We start from the raw sequence: 12,142 nt of genomic DNA, 5'->3' as shown, positions 1-12,142 counted from the left end.
AGACCCTAAGTTTTCCAGAAATTTGACGAGGTTTGTCCGAAATACCTGAGTGTGGATCGGGCCTCCAAAGTGGTCGCTTTTGTGCTCAGAACATTTTATAGAGCACTGTTATGAAACAACAGAGCACTACATCTTATAGTTATCCACCATGATTGAGAGTGGATGCCATCCCCACAATTAAGTGGAAGAAACGGCTGTTGCTCGAAACTGCAAGATCATCTCTACCCAGCTACCAGCACATGTACATGGGCGATTTGAGCAGTGAATCAAACACCTCACCTTGCCACCACCCCCACAATACCACCACCGCACGAGCACCATCCCCCCCCCCCCAAATTGAGGTGGGACATCGACATGGCATGACACGACACGGCATGGCACAACACCGGCACGGACACGACACAATGGTGGGACATGACACGGAATGACCACAGACACAAATGGCATTCCGGGAAAGTATGAAATGAGATGATCTCGTAACATACAGGACACCTGGTCAGCCTGCCACGGTGCGACAAAGCATTTGTCACCCATTTTGTTGCTGGTGTCTGAGTGTGTCCATGTCATGCCGTGTCGTGTTCATGCTGGGTCGTGCTGTGTCATGCTATGCCGTGTCGTGTCAGTGCTATGTCTGTGCCATGTTGTGTCCGTGCAGTAATATCAATTAATACAAAATCCCTGATGAACCGTCAATTGAATGGAAAAATAAAACCTTCCAATCTGTGGTGAACATGCGACAGGTGTTTTCATTTTCCCGAACACCTCCATTTTCATTTGAATCACTTGCATAAGGCTCAAAATGATATAGTTCCATAATTCCCACGAAAGTATTTCCATTACAAATTTTGTCTCCAGTAGTTTCTTCAAAATCCCACTGATCAGTTTCAACATAATGAGAACCTTCGGAGTTGCTCATGACAGTGGAATCAATATCGAACTGAAAATAAACTGTTTCTCCATGTGAGCCACCATTTGCATCAAGGTGGGTTCCAGGCGTGATGTGACTGGCGAAAACCGAAAATTGACACTCGAAGGCTTTTTATCGGTACTTTGTGATTGGTTAAAAAATAAAAGAATCAAAAATTGCATTTGGGTTTCCCTTTAAAGGCTGAAGAAAAAAAAAAGATTTTTTCAGAAGTTTGCTGCCATTGATGCATCGTCTTTTCCACCACCTTATTTAACATGTTCAATTAGTTCTCTGTGCATGCTGTTTGTGTCCTTTCTGACATCCCTAAAAACAGGAAGTCTCCTGCCTGGAGAAAATCAAACAGCGAAAACACAAGAAATACATGACACAACGTTGTTAAAGGCCTACATAATATGTTTGTAGCGACATACGGCAGTGAAGCGTGGACAAATGGGAAATAAGCAAGGAGATTTGCTGCTACAGGTAGATATTAAAGATAAGCTGGCAGAGTAGAGTTAGCAACAAAGAGGTACTACAAAGGGTAGTAAAGAACTCAGCATTGCCAAGTAGCAGAGAAAAGATAGGCAACATTATTTGGACAGGTAACAGGAGGACACCGTTTCAAAATGTTTGTTAACATCATGGAAGCTAATGTACAGGAAGTAAACGAGCACCGGGAAGACCAAGAAGAATGTTGATGGATCATATAAAGGAATGCCATGACATCAACGAATATAGGCAACCGAAAAGGAAAGTGGAAAACATAGAAGAATGGAGATCCACCATGAGCAACGTTCGGATAAATGAGGATGCCGCTGGAAAATAAATAATTAATAGATAGCTTTTGAGGTTTATGCGGTGAATCAGGCAGATGATATATTCACGATGGGCAAAGGAAGCTGTCGACATTTAACATCAAAGCAAATGCCTGGTGTTGGCTTAATTGCTCGTGTGGTGGGCTTGAGATCTTAGTGTCCGAAGTTCAAATCCTGCTCAACAGTTGAATTAATACCAGGTGGGGTTGACTCAGCCTGACATCCTTCTGAGGTTGGCAAAAATGAGTGCCAGCTTGCTGGTATCCTGTGTCGGAGTGGTGACCTGTTCAGGATTGTGCCCAATAGCCCAGGAGACTGCTGAGGCAGCACCAATGCTCTGCATAGAGTATGGTCCCAATGGAATGGAATGGAACATCAAGCATTGATGATTGGAGGAACATTGCTTACAAAAGTGTAACAAAACCTTTCATTTCATGTCATGCCATCTCACCTGCCTCCATTGCCATTATGGAATCTTCCTCATTTTTCCCATTATCTCAACCTTCATCTGTGCTGTCCATTTTTGAGTGTAACATTTCAGCATTTTTCACTTCTCTTGTCACTCCAACCATATGCACTGCTCCAACAGGTCGATGGAGAGGTATGCAATTTACTTTTGAGCTGAGCTAGCCAGGATTTGAATCTTGACGCAGCTGTAAACGATCACCCCGGTGTTTTGCAGGCAGGATGGTTCTTCAATGTGTTTGCTGTCCCTTGGATGGTCATTAAACTGGAGGACCAGCCCTCTATATTTCCTTCCCTCACCTCCACTTATCCTGCTATCAATCTTTTCTTCCTCTTACTCCCACTCCTCTCGATTCTCGAGTCTCCCTTTTACTCTTCTCTTGCTTTTTACTCAATTTCAGTTTTACCAAATTTAATCTGGTCACCTTTGTATGAAAGATGTAAATGGCCTCAAGCACACATGACTGCTTGCAATTCCAACAAAGCAGTGCTGGAGCAGCATTCTGACTGATGACAGGACTCCAACTGGTCTGGAATGGTGGAAATGATTGTGTTGCCCTTAAAATGCACCTCAATCACAATGAAATGGTTTTCATATAACTAGAAGCAATGCTGTTATATTAAAATGTTGCGGAGGATAGCACGGCGAGTTGATAGAGGACAGGAAAGAGAGCAGCCTGAAGCGACTCCTCCAAGCAAGTCCAACTCTTCCCACGATTTCACGGCACATAGAGCATCCAACGGATCGACTGACTGATGAGGAGGCAGGAGGTCATTTGATGAGATGATGTGTCAATATTGCACGAGGCCAGAATTTGAAAGGGGAAAGCCACTGTACGGATGGCAAATGCCCTCAAATTCATCTTCCACACCACGTCGGAATTTCACATTTATGGCGCTCGATAGAACATGCGCTACCTGTAATATTTAATAATTTAACAGTCAGTTCCTCCTTTACCATCACTATGCTGTGGATGAAATGACTTCATTGCTAACTCCAATTTAGGAGACTGATGGCCAAGTTGATATTCACAGCGGACCAAACGGGGCTGAGATTCGGTTGCCTTTATGAGGAAAGCTCATAACTTGGAGCAAACATGGAAGCAATTCTATGTTACGCTTGATAAGCATAGTTGAATAGATGAAGGCATTTCACTTGTTCAGCCAGGAAGCCCAGAATTTCTCGACACTAATACAAGTAGATGGCGTTAACTGTTTGAAGCTTATATTTTGCACAAACAATGTGGCCACAGGTGGTAAGAGTGCGCCGTTGTGCTAGCACCTGTAGGGTGAAAGGTGAAACCCCATCGTTTTTTTGTGGCCTGTGCAGAAATATTATAAAATGTTACCCCAAAATTAATTCTCCGTATTGTGTGTTTTTCTTTATAAGTTCACTTGAAGAAAAATAATTTCATTATACGTATATGTGGAACATGCAGTCATATTAAACATGGCACAAAAACCTCTTCCTGTACACTTGTGCAGGCACTAGTGTAGGCTATGTACTGTATACTGTACTGTTAATGACACAAACCTGCAGATTGATTGTGTTGTCTGTTGCAGGCATATTGCTTGCTGCTCCACGCTCCACCACTCCAAGGGAGTCCACACGGCTACTACCTAGTCCCTGATGAAGACCTCCGGGTATATGATGGACTGGATTTTCTGAATCTTCGTCATAATTTTAAAAAAGTCCAAGTTAATTGCGATTTTCATTGTGCTGGTTTTTCGTTTTTGCTTTCAAAGCTTATGTGACTACGCATCCACCCAATTACAAAAAGTTCCTCAATGTTTTGAAGCGTGTGAATGGTTCGAATATGAACTGGACTTGGTTTTTTTCGGAAAAGGCGGAGAAATAAATGAATATTAATCATTGTGAAGGAATAGGTTTTTTTAACGACAGCATCGAAGGCTCAGGGAAGTGTTGTGAGACTGAAATCACATAGACACACACACACACACGCGTGCGCAAACAAATGGGGTGAAACAGTCTGTCGCTGGTTGCTTTGAAAAAGGCGCTGGGGACAGATGGCTATGATCTCCGTCGGAAATCCCTTCGTATCAATGCAGCTGTGAAGAAGCTCGTTGTAAGTGAAAGATTGTGCAGACCAGGGGAATGGGCGCTGCCAGCTCGTTCAAACTGAACAAGGAGAAGAATGCAAAGTGAAGAAGAGCGCCAGTCTCAAGAAAGTTGTGAAAACCACAATCAAAGTTAAAGCGGCCAAGAAAGCAGCCAAAAAGCCAGGTGTGAAGAGGAGGTTGCGGAAGATGTCTCCCAAGAAAGCCAAAGGAGCTGCCGCCACCTCTTCAAACAGATCCAGGAAGACAACTGTCAAGGTGAGGAAAAATGTGAACAATGTCCTGCCGAATGCCAAGTGCAAGACCGAGGCAATGAAGCAGATAGATCGAGATGGCACTTTGTGAACAGACTTGGCTCCGATGAACCATGTGGAACCCCGGATGACAGAAGCAAAGGTTTGAAGGATGGGATTGGCATGGCTGTGGTTGAGGGGCCCACTGAGATGTGGAGAAGGGAAATAACACTAAAGCATGAGTCACATTTGCAACTACGGCTAGGATACGGTGGCCGTACCCCCCCCCCCCTGAATTGACAGAAACGTGCAGTGGCCGCAGAGTTTCTGAGGTGGCCTCAGGGTGGCCCTACACCGTATGGTTGTCTTTTACAGGCCGTAGGGGTCGCCGTGGAATTATAGCGCGGAGTTATAACTTTTTTCATTTCTAGGTTGGCCGTAGCAATTCGACAAGCCAAGCTGTGACGTAGATGTGTTTCACGTCGACCGTACGTAGGGCGTACGGTGGGCTTGCGTTATTCGTGCGTTTTCCGTAGGCTCTTATCAATGAAAAATGAATTTTCCCAACCCCCCAAAAAATTACAAAAAAAAAAAAATTACGTTCGCCTTAGAGTCTCACTGCGGTCGCCTTGCGGGCACCTTGCGTCTGCCTTGAAAATTCTATGGCAGCCGCAGGGACGCCCTAAGGTCACCGTGCGACATCAAATCAAAGACCGTACGGCACCCCCACGTTTTCGGTCTCCACAATTTCTAAATACCCCATGCGGCTCCCCGAAAAATAAAAACATATGTGACTGCTACATTGTGTGACCGTGGAAATACTGTGGCCGCCCTATAATTGCTAGTGGCCGTAGATTTTTTAGACCCTATGGCCTCCGAGCCAAATGTGACTGAAGCATAAATACGCATGGCTCTGTGATGTGGAAGTCGGGGAGGCACTGCGAGATGGACTGTGATGATGCATTGGTTATTGCGCCGGAAAATTCCGGGGTATCGAACCTGATGGAAGATGTCAGCCTTGGCAATGGAGATGCAGGAAAAGTGAGCAGAGTGTGATACTGTGTGACTCGTGCACAGTCCAGAGTCTTGGGTGAGCTGCACGGCGAGTCTCGGGGCGGAGACGCCTTCAGTAAAATGGGAGGAGGTAATAAAGACTGAGCACAGAGAAAAAAACGGAACATCATGTGTTGACAAAAAGGAGAAAATATCTCAAGCAAAGAGTCACAGTCACAGTCAAAGAGTCACAGGGAAACCCTATGTCTGTGTGGCCATTCCAAGCAGCAGGAGAGTGTACTGTAATAAATAATGACTGCACCTTCTCAAGTGAGGAAAAATATCACCTTGTGAAGAGACATGATTATACACCAAAGCAAGGAGCTGTAAAAGTGCTTACTGTCTCTCCACCACCAAAGCCAACACTCCAGAGATGAAAACTATAAATGGAAACCTGGAGTGTTGAGAAGGAGATAATCCACCATTGCAGAATGTATTCCATACATGGGGCATGGGGGAGGAAAGGGAAGGGTGAGCGGTTCAGGAACCAGCTGAAAAAAAACGAAATTAGCTACTAGGGCAGAGAGATTCCCTCTTGATAAATTTGAAAAGGTTTTCTCAACAATTAAAATATATCAAGAGAAATATAGAATAGAAGAGATTACATCTAGGGCAAGGCAACAAGTGGCAAGAGAGATGAAAGTGAGGTGAGCGAAATGCTCGCTTGAAGATGAAGAAAGGGATGGCAGGGATTTGGCTGAGATGTCACGAAAGGAAGTTTTGGCTCTGCAACTAAACTAAACTAAATAGACCTGGTCCAAAGGTGGTAAAGAAAGAGTGTGGTGAAAGGAGAGAATGGGGGTACCCTCCTGAAAGAGAGGCAAGACTGATTCAGAGATAAGGACAGGGTGACTCAGGCACAAAGGAGAAAGAGTGGAAAAGGCACGGGGAGAGAGACAAGGGAGAGCAGCAGAATGAAGGTGAAGAGGAGGGTGAAGATGATGTAGAGCAGCGAAGAAGAGTTGGTGAACAAAATAGAAGAGATAAATTGATAAAACTAACCGGGCGTAGTGGCGTGCGCTTGTAATCCGGCTACTCGGAGGCTTGGGTTGGAGGATCGCTTGAGGACGGGAGCTCTGCGCTGGGCCGTGCTATGAGAGGGTGTAGGGCAGCCCGGAATCATGGCGAAACCCAATCCTTATCCCTGTGTCGTAAGAGGCGACCAGGGTTGCGTCAGGAAGGGCATTCGGCGTAAACCCTATGCCAAATCAGTATGCAGATCATGACGGATGATCCGCTGTGGCGACCCCTAACGGGAGCAGCCGAAAGACGAACAACAACAATAAAATCGATAAAACTAAGAGAGAGACCAAAACTCCATCACAGAAAACAACAGATGGACAAAAATCTTCATGGAGTGAACCAACGATTCAATTAGAAAAATTATCCTTGAAGGAAATCAATATCGTGTGTTGAACTACAAGTTCAAGAAAAAGTAACATCCAAACAACACGAGAAGAGGAAAAAACCAGGCCCAAGAAATAAAAGCCAAATTCCACCAAGAAAACAGAGATGAGAGACACAAGGAGAGCAACTGAGGAAGGAAGTCAAACAAATACAACAGTTCAGGAGAGTAAAGAGAAACCCAAAACTAAATCATAGGGACAATACCCCTGGGCACTCACCTAGTAGCGGCTGGATAACATAACCAGGGAACCACTGGTAGGCATGGATGACCCACAAAATATGTAACGAGGAAGAAAGTAAATACCTTTAGATGTTTTTTTAATGCTGTGAACAAACTTAGGTACATCACTCGTGATGAAAGTGGTGGTCAAGTTTCATTGGAATTGTATGTGTAGTTTCTGAGAAGAAAGCAAATGCATATTTTGGGGGCAACCCCCACTTACACCCCCCAGACCCTGACTTTTTTATTGCCGTGAACAATCTTTGGTACATCATGGGTGAAGAAGGTTGTAGCCAGGTTTCATCGAAATTGTGTGTGAAGTTTCTGAGAATAAAGCAAATGCCTATTTTGGGAGGCAACCCCCCTTACGCCCTTCTTAGACCCTGATTTTTCTAATGCCAGGAACAATCTTTGGTACATCATGGGTGAAGAAGGTTGTAGCCAGGTTTCATAGAAATTGTGTGTGTAGTTTCTGAGAAGAAATAAATGCATATTTTGGAAGGCAACCTCCCTTACACCCTTCTTAGACCCTGATTTTTCTAATGCCGGGAACAAACTTTGTTATATCATGGGTGAAGAAAGTTGTGGTCAAGTTTCATCGAAATTGTGTGTGTAGTTTCGGAGAAGAAATCAAATACCTCTTTGGGGGGGGGGGCAACCCCCCTCGTAAACTGCCTCCATAGACCCCCTCCGACCCCAATTTTATTTAATACTGTTGTGGTTACCAAATTCGCAAACCACCATTCAGGTCCCTTAGGTGAGATATCTCGGTAAGTATATGTGTAGTTAGGCCCAAACCCGTTGTCTAGTGGGAATACATGTCATTCATGCGTGTTGCGACTCTTCAGGATAGCCGTTTTTCTTTTACTATCTTTATTTTGGACCAACCGCCATTGTTACCACCACCAACCACAACATCAACCACCCACCACAACGCCGCTTCACCACAACAGCCACGACCTTGACCGTCAACCCTCGCAACCGTCGCATCGCCACCATTCTTGCGCCGCTTGTGGGTACCGGTGTTGGACTCGTGCAGGGCGCGCGCCGAACAGCGTGTACAAAACCACGGATTTTCCGCTCCAAAAACGGATCAAAAACGACACACGCCCACTTTTGTGCCGTCCAATCGGTGAGCGAGGGGCGATTTGGCCCCGCCTCCAGGGCGTTGGAGGGCGGTCGCTATATGCAAATTTATGGATCAAAATGCATTCACGCCCACTTTTTCTTGGGCCAATGGGGAGCGAGGTGAAAGGTCGAAGGCAGGGGGTCAAAGATGAGAGAGCGAAGCCACGGGGCTTATATAAGCGACCGCGTTCGTCAGTCAAGTGAGTTAAGACTTCGCAGTCGGTGGAGTTGGGAAGAAGAAGAAGTCGTTGTTGGTCGTTGGTTGGTTGGTCGTTGGTTGTTGGTCGTCGTCGTCGTGTGCGTTGGGGTCGGAGCGAAGAGGACGGAGCTGTGGAGAGGCGGCGAAGGCAGACGAGGGGGTGCTCGCGTCGTGCCGGGAGCTGCACACCAGGGAGGCCGACGGCGCGACCTGGTCGAGGTGGAGACGCTCGTCGCGGGACTCGAGGCAGAGTAAAAATCCTCTATACCCCGAGCATCAGCAACCCCCTCCTGTTTCCCCCCGCGCTGAGATAGTGCGACCAAGGGGGCCCCTTTTCCCACCCCCTACCAGACACTGTCCGCAAGGCCCGCGGAGTTGAGGCACCATCGCCGCTCCGCGTCTCATCACCAGACGGGTAGGCCCGACCCGGTCTCGGCCTCAGGCCCGCCTCATCCTTGAGGGTGTTCTTTTTCTTGGTTTTGGGTATGTGTTGTCGGCGCCGTCTGTGAAGTAGAATTGTATAAGTGTTTCCGTGTGCTCGGTAGTCGGTATTAGCTCTGCATTGTGTCTTCACTTTTACATTTGCTTTTTGTGTAAAATTGCATTGTGTTCTTCTTCTTTTCTATGTGCTTTTGGTGGAATTGTATATGTGTGCTTTCCGTTCATCGCGAATAAATGTGCTTTGTGTTGAACTGTTTCCCGCTTCGCTTCGTCATTTCTTTCATTGAATCCTCATCTTGCTTCACGTAAAGGGTTGGTAGTGGGCTGAATACGCCCGATAATTAATCGAACCGTCGAGGCCGACGATAACACCGCTCGGTTATCCCGATAGTACGGAACGGGTCGCTTAAGTGGCCCGTGTCCGAAGTCGACCTGAGGCGAGGTGCGATCGCCCGGTCTAACCTCCGTGTGGGTACTTAGGTAGGTCGAATTTGGCGAGCAACCCTATCCCACGCGGGGGCCGATTGTCTCGATCGCGGTGAGACCGAAAGGTCCACCCGTGACTGGTTCCCGGCGTTAGTCCGAGAGGGTCACGACTGGATTGTCCGTCCGGTGGGCGACGTGCCGCGATTCGAGTTACGTGGCCGTCAGCACGCCGGCGGGCGCGAATCTGTAACACTGGTGTCAGGTCGTGCGATACAAATCCATCGCCCTCCTCGCGGCACTGGTAACGGAGAACGGGAAAACGGGCTGTCCTGTCTCCAATTAAATTCACGGGAATCGGTCCAGGGGTGAGAGAAGCGACCCCCGATTCCCTCCAAATTACGAGCGAGCGAAATTAACCCTTCACGAGAAGCAAGATGGCGTCTCAAGGCGAGCGGGAGCCGGGGGTATTAGAAATGGATGTAGAATGTGTAGAATCCATGGCTCAGGATGGAATCCCCGTGCAGGAAATGTTGATTGTGCAGGAACACGGACTCGCCCAACTGAACCCAGAGCCCGAAATAGGTGCGGCAGCGGCCGCGGTGTATGACACCTCCCCCCCCCCTCTCCACCAAAACCCGCCGACCCTTGCCGAAACGGCTCACCCAAGCGCACCCGACATGGCCCAGCTATGCGCCATGCTGGCGGCAATGACAGCGAGAATGGATGCGAATACACAAAAAATGGATGCGAATACACAACAAATGAACGAAAAGATGGATGCGAATAGACAACAAATAAACGAAAAGATGGATACAAACACAAACAAAATGAACAAGCAAATGAGGGAAGAAATGAAAGAGCTACGGGGTGAGACGCAGAACATGGGCCGATGCCTGCAGGCGGGCATGAAGGCCGTGACCAGGGAGATAGGAATGGCGACTCCACGTGTGGAAACAAACGAGCTGGAAGGGGGTGCAACGGCTGACAAGCCCGCGGTGGAGGCGGGTAAAAAAATAATTCGGGGGGCGTGTTGGGCGAGGGTCGTGACAGAGGAATCGACGGTGACCAAAAGGGAAAAATTAAATGGGGAGACCAAAACGTGTGAGACGAGACACGAGGTGACGACGACAGAAACTTATAAATGTATAGAGACACGGGAGACAGAAAAAATAGAGGAGAGACAACACGATGAAGACGGGGTAAGTGACGCACACACACACACGGAGGTAGTGGAGGATAGTGAGGTTGAGCTCGCGGAGCGTGTGGGGACCCAGTGCGAGCACCTGGATGGCCTCCTCCAGGAACGAGGGGAGGGAGTATGCCCCCTTGAGGCGAGTCACGACCAGGTGAGTTCGGTCGTGCTTTGCGAGGTTGAGGGGACGGGTGCTGTGGACAGGTGCACGGAGAGCTTGGGGGGTATAGAGGCCCCGGAGACCCTTGTGGGGACACGAATCCCCAGTGTGGTTGTCCCTGTGTGTGTGGTGCAAGGTGTGAGTGCGTCCCCGTGTGTGGAAGCGACCCCGTGTGTGAGTGGTGTGGTGGCGATGGTGCCGGAGTACGTGCTTCCCAGCACGCCGTGTGTGGGTGAGGTACCGTGTGTGAGTGAGGCCGTGTGTGTGAGTGAAACGGCCAGTATGAGTGAGGCACCACGTGTGAGTGGTGTGGTGGCGAGTGTGCCGGAGTGTGTGCTTCCCAGCACGCCGTGTGTGGATGAGGCACCGCGGATGAGTGCCCCCGCGTGTGTGAGTGAGGCACGGTGTATGAGTGAGGCAACGCGGGTGAGTGCCCTCGCGTGTGTGGGTGAGGCACCGCGGGTGAGTTCCCCCGCGCGAGTGAATGGAGCACCACGTGTGAGTGGTATGGGTTATGCAAGGGAGACCGTGTGTGTGAGAGAGCGGTATGTGAGGGAGATGTCGGTTGGCATGCGGGAGCACGCAGCCGCGTCTCCCGGTGTGAATGTAATGGTGTGGAGTGTGAGCGTCGTAACACGCAGGTGTGCGTGGGTCGAATGGCGACGACGACGGCGACATGTGAAGAAAGAAAGCCGGGTCGCGGCTGTAGTTGTTTCGGGGACCGTGCCGGGTTCACCCAGCAGTGAGCACGAGGTCCGTGCTGTGCAACGCACGAGACCACCACGTGCTCGCTTGCGAGGATGAAGTCCCGGTCCGGAAACGCCAGCGGTGGATTTGCCGATCCCGCGGACGGACAAAGTTTAGGCAGGATTTCGGATTTGGACCGGACGGGTTCTCCACGCGATCGTGTGTGTTAAGCTCCAACGGGCAAAGCACACGTGTTCGCGTGGGGAACCCCTCGAGACGTGGGGCTTGTGTTTTTTTTTATGCGCACGGTGACGTCATGGCTGCACGTGGGGTTGGAATCCGGCAGGAGGGGTATCCCTGCCGGATGGTACCGTCCAAGGAGGGACGAGGAACACGTACAGCTGCCTGACGTCACGGGCAGGTGCAAAGTGCGCGAGCTCTGAGTTGCCGCGCTGGTAATGCGCATGGAAAAAAAAAAAAAAAAAAAAAAAAAAAAAACAGCAAGCCTCACTTTCGGGTGCACAGGATTCCTGGGCAAGGGGTGGAAGACCCCCTTGACCCTGGGCACAGGATGGAAACTAGTTAGGGGGAAGGGTTAGCTTAGTTAGACCGACTTCATGGGGCAGGGGTAAGTCCTCATGGAGTCCGTGGAATGGATTAGGTAGAGGGATGATAGCGAGATTTAGGTTGGGTAAATAATTTTTGGGACATTTGGAGACAGTAACAGACT

The sequence above is a fragment of the Eptatretus burgeri genome, chromosome 9 (genome assembly GCF_056783735.1).
Source record: "Eptatretus burgeri isolate ZD-2024b chromosome 9, Ebu_testis_v1, whole genome shotgun sequence".
NCBI lineage: Eukaryota > Metazoa > Chordata > Myxini > Myxiniformes > Myxinidae > Eptatretus > Eptatretus burgeri.
The sequence above is the reverse complement of the archived record's forward strand: the minus strand, read 5'-3'. Positions refer to the sequence as shown.